Below are 9,986 nucleotides of genomic sequence, written 5' to 3'. Positions count from 1 at the left end.
TATATATATATATATATATATATATATATATATATGTATATATATATATATATATATATATATATATTATTATTATTATTACGTTCGTGACACTGGATGCTTCATCTCCGCCGAGCGACAGTGGAATGTATTTTGTTTGACAGCTAATGTCCTATGGTTACATAAGAAAAACAGTTGTTATTGTGTGTGAATTGGTTACGCTAGAGAGTCTTGGTGACGATTGAGACGTCATATCGGAATATTTCTGAATCGTTGTATTGACTATTAAAGCTTTACGTTCTTCTTAAATACGTGCTCCTTTTATTTTCCAGTGAGTGCGCACATTTAGAAAACTAGTACGTGAGTGTAACAATTTGGGGGCTCGTCCGGGATTTAACGACGTGTGTGTATTTTCTTATGAAATTTCGTGAAAAAAAAAAATGAAAGAATATGACTAGTGAGTCGGGTGAATTAGGAGCTCCTTCGAGGAAGCGGACAATTAACACCGGCCCCAGTGGCAGCGGAGACACAAGAGACATTGAAGATAATGTTGGAGGAAGCGATGTCGGAGCTGCGAGCAATTCGTAAGGAGCGACTGATGCTACTACAAGGACAAGCTGCGTCAGGAGAATACCCGCAATTTCCAGGCCAGAGTCGTTCTTTTCACCCCGAATTAAAACCGGATATTTTCGACGGAGCTGTCCCTCTCGCAGAATATTTTATTCAATTTGAAACAATTGCTTGTGCGAACGGGTGGGATGATCGATTAAAAGCAGTCTATTTAATCGTGAGTTTAAGGGGAAAAGCACGGTCCGTTCTTGGGAATTTTCAGGAAAGTTTGAATTTTGATGAAGTTAAGAGTAAATTAGAGCTTAGATTTGGGGAACGCGCGACTTTTCAGGACAGGTATATTCGATTTCAAAATCGAAGACAGGGAACAGGGGAGGATTTTGCTTCTTTAGGAACCGATTTGGCCTACCCGGAATGTGATTTTAGTATCTGCGATAAGATTGCTTGTGCACAGTTTATCACTGCGGTTGCTGATAGTTTTATTAAGAGAACGTTGCAATTGGAAAATATTACTTCACTCAAAATTGCGATTGAACGGGCATCGACAATAAGAATGATTCAGGAAAATAGTTTTCCCCGGGAAAGAAATAGGAGTGTTTCTGGGAATTCCAGTATGCGTTATAAAACGTCAATGACAAAACGGCCTAGAGAAATAATTAATGATTCGTCGTGTTTAACTTCACAGAGTGGACAAGCGAAAAGTTCTAGTAACAAAAGAGAATCTTGGCAATGCGGGAAATTGGGACATTTCCGCGCAGAATGTCCGTCTTTAAATTCGATAGGTCAGTCAAACTAGGTTTTGCCGAACTTCTTGGGGTCGGTTCGGCAAGTAGAGACATGACCCCAATTGTTCGTAATGTAGTTAATATTGGCCATAAAAGTTTTCCAAGTTTTAGTTATTTGGGAAAAATAAATGGAAAATCTTGTTTTTCTAAGGTGGATACAGGTTCGGATGTTACTATAGTCAATAAGGAAATTATTAGGGAACTTTCGAGGGAACTTCCGTTGTACAAATCCGAAGAGAAATTAAATTTAGTTTATCCAACAGGGGAATCTGTTCCTTTTAGTTCAAGGGTTATAGTGAAAATTGAGTTAGGATTTTTTTCATTAGAGCTTCCAGTGTATATTGCGGAAACAGTGGACGATTGTTTGTTGAGAGCAAATTTCCTTTGTAAAACAGATATTGAAACAGGGATTAGAGCTGCGTTAGGAATTTTGCCAGTGGAATAAAAGTTGAAATGTGCGCGGGTTAATCGTGTTTCTAAGGGTATACCGGAAATTTTGCAGATATTTCCGGTGCAACTTCCGAAAGAACTTAATGTTTTTCAGAAAAAAGAATTTACTGATTTTTCAAATGAATTTAGAGATGTACTTTCGGAAATAGTTGTAGCTGGAAATTGTGATGTTATTAGGCATGAAATTAGGCTATCTAATAATAAACCAATTAAACAGAACCCTCGACGTGTTCCTCTAAAAATGCGTGGGGAAGTTGAGAAACATATTGACAAAATGCGTGAAAAGGGGGTGATTGAGGAATCACATAGTCCGTGGATTTCGCCTGTAGTGTTAAAACAAAAGAAAGACCTTACAGATTTGACCTTACAGGATCTTACAGATTTTGTGTGGATTTTCGGAGTTTTAATGCTGTTACAATGAAAGACTCTTATCCAATTCCCAGAATTGATGATTTGCTAGACCGTTTAGTGGGAAATGTTTAGTTTTCGACTATTGATTTGAAGAATGGATATTGGCAGGTGAAACTTCGTGATGAAGATAAGGAAAAAACAGCATTTTCGGTTGGGAATGGGTTATGGCAATTCAACGTTATGCCTTTTGGATTGTGCAATGCTCCGGCTACTTTTGAGAGAATGATGGAAAAGATTCTCGAAGGCCTATTGTATAAAATTTGTCTTGTTTATTTAGATGATGTGATTATTGTTAGTCCCACGTTTGAAGGAATGATGGAAAATCTTCGGAAGGTATTTTTAAGGTTACGTGCGGTTAATTTGAAGATTAATCCGAAGAAATGTGTTTTTTTTAAGTAAGAGTGTATCTTGGTCACATCATTTCGGGGAAAGGTATACTACTGATTCTAAAAAAATTTCTTCGATAATAAATTGGCCGATTCCAAAATCTAAAAAACAAGTTAGAAGTTTCCTTGGTTTTTGTTCGTACTATCGGAAATTTATCAGGGGTTTCTCTTTAATTGCTAAACCCTTGTATTCTCTTACAGATAAACAAACACAATTTCTTTGGACTATTCAATGTCAACAAACATTCAAGGATTTAAAAAAAATGATGACATCTCCATCTATTTTTTCTTTTCCTCTGGAAAATACTGAGTATATTCTTGATGCTTCTGGACATGGTATTGGGGCTGTATTGTCTCAGGTTCAGGAGGGAAAGGAAAAAGTTATAGTCTATTTTAGTAGGGTATTAAGTAAAACTGAAAGGAATTATTGTGTCACTCGTAGGGAGTTATTAGCAATTGTAGATTCTTTAAAGGCATTTCATCAGTACTTGTATGGTCAAAAATTTTTGATACGTACGGATCACCAGTCATTAAAATGGCTGTTGTCTTTTAAAAATTTGGATGGTCAATTAGCTCGTTGGATCGAGAAAATACAATACAATTTTAAAATTTCTTATAGAAAAAGTAACTTTAACCAAAATGCTGACGGACTTTCTCGTAGACTGTGTGAGGAAAATTCTTGTGGTTATTGTAGAAGGGTTGAAATTAAAAAAAATTCCCTTGAAGAAAAACAAATTGCTCAGATAACTATAGGAAAAAATAATTCTATAGATTGGAGAAAGGAGCAGCTCTTGGATCCATCAATTTCTTCGGTTTTTAAAGGCAAAGAAATTAATCAGCGAGCTTCTTAAGAATTAACTGCGCCTGATAGTTTATCGGCTAAAATTTATTATTCTTATTGGGATGCGCTTGTAATAAAGAATGGAGTTCTTTGTAGAAAATGGGAACATCCTAAACTCCGATCACATATTTTTCAAATTGTTGTCCCTAGGGGAAGAATTCATGAAGTCCTTGAAGAAGCTCATGATTCTCCAACTGGAGGGCATTTCGGGGTGAACAAAACTTTACAGAAGATTCGAAAAAGATTTTTTTGGGCTACTTGTAAGACTGATGTTGAAAATTGGTGTAAGTCTTGTAGGAGTTGTGTTGCGAAGAAGGGTCCAGCTAAGATAAGGGAAAGTCTCCCTTATAGATTTATAATGTAGGTTTACCACTTGAAAGATTACAGATGGATATTTTGGGACCTTTTCCACTTACTGTTTCTGGGAATAGATATTTATTGGTAGTAGTAGATTGTTTTTCAAAGTGGGTCGAGATCTTTCCAATAAAAAACATAAGGGCTAAGACTGTTGCAAAGACGTTTGTTAGGCAGTTTGTTTCAAGGTATGGTATACCTTTAGAGGTTCATACGGATCAAGGAAAGAATTTTGAATCTCGGATGTTTCAAGAAATAATGCAATTGTTGGGCATTAAAAAAACGCGGACGACTGCTTTACACCCACAATCTGATGGTCAAGTGGAACGTCAACATCGCACGATTAGTGATTATTTATCGAAATTTATTTCGGAAAATCAAAAAGATTGGGATCATTGGGTTCCGATGTTTTTATTAGCGTATCATTCTTCGATACACGAATCTACTGGTTTTTCACCTTCGGAAATATTTCTGGGTAGGGACCTTAGGCTACCTTTAGATTACGAGGCGTCTCTCCTGAAGAGAAAGTCCCATTAAGTGAATATTATGTGTGTCTTCATAAGAAATTGTCAAAAATGCATGAGGAAGTTCGCTTGAATTTGAATAGTAAGTCGATTAGATCAAAGGCTCGTTATGACAGGAAAACAAGAGAAGTGCATTTTGAAGACGGTAGTAAAGTATGGCTTTATAATCCACAAAGAAAGTTAGGTGAAGCTCCTAAATTACAGTGTCATTGGGAGGGGCCTTATGAGGTTATTAAGAAATTAAGTGATGTTGTTTATTGCATTTGTAAATCGGTCAGACATCGGAATAAGATAGTTTATGCAGATAGATTAGCTTTCTTTTGTGAAAGATAGAATTAATTAAGAAAATATCGAAAATCTATATTCTTTTTGTTTGAAAGAAACAGAAATTTTGCGTTCTATGTTTTATTGCTTTAGTGACTCGTCTTCAAAGGAATGGTACTTTAGAAGTTGAAATGGAAAAAAAAGAAGACCATCTTTCCCGTGGTTTTTGATTGTGGTTTTTCCACGGGGCTGATGTTTAATCAGGGTGAATACCAAGGTGGAGACTTTGGTTGTTCTCTGTTGAGAGCGTTGGGTCCACAAAAAAAAATTATTTCCCCCCCTTGTCCGAAGACCAGAGGAGGGACGTTGTGACATAGGAAGACTCAACATTAAGTCAAATTGATGATATCTTTTCCTGGAAGCAAATGTTTTAGAATCAATTCTTCTTTTGGAAATAGAAATCATGAAGTCTGGTAACTTACAGCAGCAGCTCAGGGTAGGACAAGAAACATGAAATTCTTTAGAAAGAAGATCGAAGATTCCATGAATAATTGTTGGGACGTCAATTTAAAAAAGGGGGGGGGGGCAGTGTTACGTTCGTGACACTGGATGCTTCGTCTCCGCCGAGCGGCAGTGAAATGTATTTTGTTTGACAGCTAATATCCTATGGTTACGAGAAAAACAGTTGTTGTTGTATGTGAATTGGTTACGCTAGAGAGTCTTGGTGACGATTGAGATGTCATATCGGAATATTTCTAAATCGTTGTGTTGACTATTAAAGCTTTACGTTCTTCTTAAATACGTGTTCCTTTTATTTTCCAGTGAGTGCGCACATTTAGAAAACTAGTGCGTAAGTGTAACAATTTATATTGTTATGCTCGCCCTGGGCTGAGTCACCTCTAGAGTGAAGGAAGGCTTAAACCAAGGTTTAAGCTGTGAATAATGCCGTGAAGTGTTCTCCGGGCGACGGGTGTGTGTGTGTTCTGTTTATAATAATAACGGTGGTTGTTAAGAGAGAATAGAGAGACGGGAAAGTAAACGGTTGTGTTTCAGACGATACCAATTCTGTAATTGTAAAGACGTGCTTTCTGCTGTATATTAAAGCTTCTTGTTCTTTTATAATCGTGTTTTACATCTATCCTTTCTGTGCGCGATTGTGTGTGCAAGTGAGGACATAACATTTTGGGGGCTCGTCCGGGATCGGACGGGCATAACGAGCCATTCCCATCGTTTGAGCGAACGAGTGTAACGAGTTGCTCAAGAATAATGTCCATTGCAAGGACTCCCTCACGCAAGGGAATGAGTACACGGTCGTCGGGGGACGCTGAGCAGTCATTGGAAAATAGCGAGCGGATGTTACGTGACGCCGGATGTCCAACAACAGGAGCTGGAGTCACGGTTTCAGAGACGCTCCTTCGTGAAACGATGGAGGAGCTCAGACAACTGCGAGAGGAGCGAATGCTGCAACGGCAACAACAGGAGGAGCTCGAGACAACACTGCGTCTTCGTGACGAAGAGCTCCAACGGTTACGGCAGCGAGAAATCCAGATAAGTCATTCCATTAATAGAGACGCATCAAATACTGTTAGAAACATGAGTGGGTTTTCCGGTGATAGCAATATGCGAGAAAATACACAAGTTCATTCGGGTAGCGATCTTGGTTATAAATTAAAACCCGATTTATATGATGGGGAAACATCGTTGCATGAATTCTTTTCACAATTTGATCTCATAGCAAGGGCGAATTGTTGGAATGATGCGACAAAGGCAGTGGCGTTGGCTGCTTGTTTACGGGGAAAAGCGCGGTCGGTCTTGGAATGTATCCGAGATGTTGAGAATTTTGAATACATGGAGCTCAAGACAAAATTAGAGTTGCGTTTTGGTGAAGGGAATCTGTCTCAAAATTTTTATACACAATTTACTAATAGACGACAGAAATTTGGGGAAGATTTGGGGACGCTCGGTTCGGAAATTGAGAGACTTTCTCGGTTAGCATATTCAGAGTGTCCTTTTTCTATGCGTGATAAGATCACATGCGCACAATACATTACTGCTCTTTCTGATGGTTTTATTAAAAGAAATCTTCAATTAGAGGGTGTTTCTTCATTAAATTCTGCAGTGGAAAGGGCCAAAACTATTAAGGCTATACAGGGGGAGAGTTTTGAACAAAAAAAAATAAATTATGATTTCGAAAAGCGGAAAATTGAGAGAAGAGAAGAGGTCCCTTCAAAAGTTGATAGAAAGGGTAAAGATTACAAAAAGAATGGAAATGTAATTTTTGAAAAAGAAAGAAAATTTTCTCCGAAAAAGTGTTGGCAATGTGGTAAGGTGGGACATTTCCGTGCAGAGTGTCCAGCGAATAAGGGAAACTCGAGTTAGTTGAACTCAACGAGGTGTGTTCAACTCGCGAAACAAATACCTCGAATAATTCTAAGATTTATAGAATAAATAGAATTAAAAAAAATTTTAATGCTTTTAGTTATAAAGGAATTTATAACTTATTTTTTTAAAATAGATACGGGCTCTGATATTTCAATTTTAAGTAGTAGATTAGTTCAAAAAGGAAAAAGAAAATTTCCTAACGAAGGTTGTTATTTGAAATATCCTACGGGAGAAAGAGTTCCTGTGGAATCAAAAGTTTTTGCGAAAATTCAGTTGGGAAAATACTCAGTGGAAATTCCTTTGCTTTTAGCGGAAATTAGTGATGATTGTTTGTTAGGGGTTGATTTTCTTAAAGCTGTTAACTTAGAAAATATTTTTGATTTTGTTTTTGAGACAATAAAATTTGAAAATGAGACAAATTCAGAATGTTGTCGAGTTGAAGAGATTTCTGAAGGAGTCAGTTTTGAGAAAATTCCAACTATTTTGAAAAAACTTTTTGTTGACAATTCTTTAAATTTAAATGAAACTCGTAAAAAAATTTTTACCAATTTCCTTTGTGATTTTAGAGATGTATTTTCAGAAAATATTATTGCAGGGAATTGTAATGTTGTTGAACATGTTATAAATGTGAAAGATTCTTCTCCAATTAAACAGACACCCAGACGTATTCCTATTCATTTACGTAAAAAGATTTTCAAGAATATTGAGGAAATGACGGAACGAGGGGTAATTGAAGAATCACAAGGCCCGTGGGTTTCTCCAGCTGTTTTAAAAGAAAAGAAAGATGGAACATTAAGGTTTTGTGTAGATTATAGAAAATTAAACGCTTGTACGGTGAAAGATTCTTTTCCCTTGCCTCGTATAGACGATATTCTTGATCAATTGTCAGGAAATATTTGGTTTTCCACTTTGGACTTTAAGAGCAGTTACTGGCAAATTAAAATTTGTGATAGAAATAGAGAAAAGACGGCCTTCTCAATCGGAAACGGACTATGGCAGTTCACCGTGATGCCCTTCGGGTTGTGTGACGCCCCCGCGACATTTGAACGTCTTATGGAAAAAGTTTTATATGGTTTATTATCAAAGATTTGTTTAGTTTATTTAGATGATGTGATTATTTCCGGAAAAAGTTTTGATGAAATGATTAGGAATCTGAAAGAGGTTTTTCTGCGGTTGCAAAAGGCTAATTTAAAAATTAATCCGAAGAAGTGTGTTCTTTGTAGAAAAAATGTAAAATATTTGGGATATGTAGTATCCGCAGAGGGAGTTACAACGGACCCTGAAAAGATTACGACAGTAAGAGACTGGCCAACGCCTCATAATAAAAAACAATTAAGGAGTTTTCTCGGGTTTAGCTCTTATTATCGGAAATTTGTTAAGGGGTTTTCTTCAATAGCAAAACCTTTGTACGCACTTACGGAAAATCTAGTTAGATATTCATGGGATGAAAAATGTCAAAACTCCAATGAAAAATGTAAAAACTCCAATTATCAAAAGCCAAACCTCCAATTCTCAAAATTTTCATTATCCATAATTATACATGCAACATGTTCGTTCTGTTGTTTAACATGTTTCCCTTCCACCCTAATGCAATAACCACAGTCGTTAATTTCACACTGTCGTCTTGAAAGACCATCTGCATTTCCGTGAATTCGCCCCTTATATAGAACCTCAAAATCATACTGTTGCAATCTTTCTAACCATCGCGCCAATTGTCCTTCCAAATCTTTAAAAGACATTAACCATTTTAGTGAGGAGTGATCTGTTCGAATCAAAAATTTCCGTCCGTAAAGATAGTGGTGGAAAGATTTTATTGAATCCACAATCGCTAATAACTCCCGACGCGTAACACAGTAATTCCTCTCGGTTTTTGCTCAATACACGACTAAAATACGCAATAACCTTCTCCTCTCCTTTTTGCATTTGTGACAGAACTGCGCCAACACCAATATTCGAAGCGTCTGTATCGAGAATAAATTCCCCGTCTCTCTTAGGAAACGTTAATGACAATTATGATGAAGAAGACATGGTGTTCCTTCTGAAGTTCATACAGATCAGGGGAAAAGTTTTTCAGAAATCAAAAGTATTTCAGAAATTAACGCGTTTCCTTGATATTAGAAAAACAAGGACGACTGCACTTCACCCTCAATCGGATGGACAGGTTGAGCGTCAACATCGAACTTTAACTAATTATTTGGCGAAGTATATTTCTGAAAACCAAAAAGATTGGGATCGCTGGATTCCTATGTATTTGCTAGCTTATAGATCTTCAAGACACGAATCCACTGGTGTTACTCCCGCAGAATTATATTTCGCGCGAGATCTTAGATTACCTTTGGACTTATTACGAGGAAGTCCTCCGAAACAAGAGTATAATTTTCATTCATCTGAGGGGTATATTCGTGATTTGGCAAGTAAACTCGAGATGATACATTGTAAAGTTAGGGAAAGAATGGAAGGGAAGTCTTCAAAGATGAAAGTTTGGTAGATGAAAGATGAAAGATGAAAGTTTATGATCAGAAAGCCAGACAAATTCAATTCCGAGAAGGACAAAAGGTTTGGCTGTATAATCCTCGGAAGGTGAAGGGGAAAGCTCCAAAATTACAATGTAACTGGGAAGGACCTTTTCCTATTGTAAAAAGATTAGGAGAAGTTGTTTTCTGTATTCAGAAGTCGCCGAGACATAAGAAAAAGGTTGCTCATGCAGATAGGTTAGCGCCTTTCTGGGAAAGGCAATTAGAGATAGAAAAGGAAAATCAGAGCTCGAATGAATGTGAGAAGAGTGAAAAGTAATATATTTGATTTTTTTAAAGGATATACAGGGTGTTCGGAAAGTACCGGGACGCCCGAATATCAGGAAAAATATAAGTTTTACAAAAAAATGTTTCAAACAAAAGTTGTGGCGTTTAAAAAGATGTATTTACTGATCACATCAGTTTGACCTTGGGTTGCGTAGCGAAGGTCAGGTCAAGGTCACATTAATTTTTTTAAATGGAACACCCCATTTTTCATTGCATATTCTTATAGCACATCTCGAGAG

The 9,986-nt window shown here is 37.0% G+C and overlaps 1 protein-coding gene across 3 annotated transcripts in view; it reads right to left on the bottom strand.

The window, feature by feature from the left end:
- Positions 1 to 9,986, bottom strand: part of LOC116846821 — a 151,992-nt gene that overhangs the window by 52,429 nt on the left and 89,577 nt on the right. The gene's annotated exons all lie outside the window — the stretch shown is intronic.

This window comes from Odontomachus brunneus, unplaced genomic scaffold, assembly GCF_010583005.1.
Source record: "Odontomachus brunneus isolate Ranch 3 - 2012 unplaced genomic scaffold, Obru_v1 Obru_scaffold_070, whole genome shotgun sequence".
In the NCBI taxonomy this organism is placed as follows: Eukaryota; Metazoa; Arthropoda; class Insecta; order Hymenoptera; family Formicidae; genus Odontomachus; species Odontomachus brunneus.
The sequence above is the reverse complement of the archived record's forward strand: the minus strand, read 5'-3'. Positions and strand labels throughout refer to the sequence as shown.